The sequence below is a fragment of the Eptatretus burgeri genome, chromosome 2 (genome assembly GCF_056783735.1).
Source record: "Eptatretus burgeri isolate ZD-2024b chromosome 2, Ebu_testis_v1, whole genome shotgun sequence".
NCBI classification, from domain to species: Eukaryota; Metazoa; Chordata; class Myxini; order Myxiniformes; family Myxinidae; genus Eptatretus; species Eptatretus burgeri.
Genome location: NC_140962.1, coordinates 146,883,339 through 146,886,000, shown reverse-complemented (window position 1 = coordinate 146,886,000; position 2,662 = coordinate 146,883,339). Strand labels below are relative to the sequence as shown.

The window sequence follows — 2,662 nt, the reverse complement described above, 5'->3', positions numbered from 1 at the left end:
TCATCGATACAAAGCTTGACACGATCACGCAGACTGTCATACAGTCTGATATTACATCGCTCGGCCACCACAGCGGCTGGAGACCAGGGTTTGTCCTTCACCCCATCCACAAGCTCGGGGAGAGTTCAAATATGGACCCGGGATTGACCGAGGGCTTAGTTCTACAAAAATAAATTCTCATCAATCGGTTCAACAGGTCCTGCGTGCAGGCAATTTGATTAGTGACGTCATATCGGTAGGCTGGCATGCTCCGCAATGCACCACCACACTCCAGAATACGGCGGCTGAGTTGTCGCTCCAAGCCCCAAAACGAGGCTAAAACGTTTGTACAAATAAATAAATAAATCAAGATCACGATTTGTCCCATTTCCCCCCCCCCCCCCATTTATTTGTCCCTCTTCCCATCAAGCACATTTTGACACACGATCGGAGCATCGAGTCCAACGATTCCCTCCTGCCATGTTCGAACTGTGAAGTCTACGCAAGTGACCCCCATCTCTATGTCTGTCTCCAGCGTGTGACCTCTGCTCACCTTTTAGCCTTTCTAAAGCCAAAGATGTACTCTTACCACGTAGGCAAGTTGGTGTGTCCATCTATAAATACAATCTGCTCGTGTGCGACCCGTTTTGTTTGAAACTTCAGTTTGTCTCCACCGTCGTACTTCTGCTTTTTATTTCCCACGGCTTTTTCATCAGTATATATATATATATATATATATATATATATATATATATATATATATATATATATATATATATATATATATATATATATGTATGTATATGTATATGTATATATATATATATACACTGTGTATATATATATATATATATATATATATATATATATATATACTGTATATATATATATATGTATATATATATATACTGTATATATATGTATATATATACTGTATATATATATATGTATATATATATATACTGTATATATATGTATATATATATATATATATGTATATATATGTATATATATGTATATGTATATATATGTATATATATGTATATATATATATATATACTGTATATATATATATATATATATATATATATATATATATATATATATATACTGTATATATATATATACTGTATATATATATATACTGTATATATATATATATATATATATACTGTATATATATATATATATATATATATATATATATATATATATATATATATATATATATACTGTATATATATATATACTGTATGTATATATATATATATATATATATATATATATATATATATATATATATATATATATGCCAGAAACTTGTGCTAGACATAAAATATATCTCAATTAATCATTCTCACTGCTTAATAAGGTCCACGATTTGCTGGCAGTTCCTAAAGCCCCCAACCTTCCTCCCAACCCCAAACAAGTTGGAAACAACCGAGTGGCATTAGTTCTTTGTTTATTCATTTATTAATAAGCTACGTAACTATAAGTGATATCAATGATGTACCAACGTGGATTTTAAAAGCTCTTGACAACATCTGGTAGAAAGAATCACATGGCCCATGGCCCGTGGAGCACAACAATAACATGTGGTACTTCCCCCGTTGTAAGCTTCGCCGGAGGTGCAGGGCGAGCGTTTGGCCTGCAGATGGGCCAAGATGCGTCGTAAACAGAAGTCCACTTGTCATGGCCCATAGGGAGCGGTGGGAGTTGGGAATATCGTTCGTTTGACCGATTGCAGAAGATCTCATGGTCTGAACGCGATGGTCGTGGCGGACGGGCCTGTGAAGCCGTTTGCTCGTTTCTATCCCTGGCAAAATTGCTCTCTCCATCCATCTGTCATTTAAGACCGTATTGATTTTCATTGCATTCAATCTGCTTTGCACGAAGTAAAACTACGCGGGCGAGGCCGGTGGAGAGAGAGGGAGAGGGAGAGGGAGAGGGAGAGGGAGGGCGAGGGCGGGCAAGAGAGAGAGAGAGAGAGTCAGAGAGAGAGTCAGAGAGAGAGTCAGAGAGAGAGTCAGAGAGAGAGTCAGAGTCGTAATATACTGATTATGATTCCGATGTAACTGCGGTGTTGCCGAATAAGTTTCTTAGCAAGTGATATGCTGGGTGGTTTGCCATTGCCTTCACAGCAGTGGTTTGGAATATTTGGCCGTGGTGCCATATATAGCTCACCAACTCTTCACAAAGGACACTGTGGGATCTTCAACGTCCACCAACTAACGCTGGCAGACGTGACGCCTGGTTTAACATCCATCCGAGTCCATTATTGACGAATCACCCTGCCTGTGAAACACCAGGATGACAGTTTATAGCTGGGTCGTGTTTCAAACCCAGGCTGGCCAGCTTATAAGCGAGTGTGCATACCTTGAAGCCATCATGCCAGCCCAGCCCAAATATAGTTGTTAAAAAATTAAATAATGTGGTTATTAAGGTCCACTCTGTACCACCATCATGGAGGGTGGTAATGAGGGTGAAAGGGTGGTCGAAGGCATCTCGTGGAGCTAACAAGACCATAAACCTGTCGATGGCAAAGCAAAGGGCGGTAGAACACGTCGGATGATGCATAAACCATCCTCTGGAGGAACCTTGGAGTTGAGGCTCTGGGTACACCCACCTGTGGTCTTGCCATAATGAGTTTGCTCCGGCGGCCCTGCTGTTTTTCATTTGATGA

General features: G+C 39.0%; 1 protein-coding gene across 2 annotated transcripts in view; it reads left to right on the top strand.

Moving 5' to 3' along the window:
- LOC147033469 (semaphorin-3F-like) overlaps positions 1-2,662 on the top strand; it is a 154,711-nt gene that overhangs the window by 1,378 nt on the left and 150,671 nt on the right. The window lies entirely within an intron of this gene.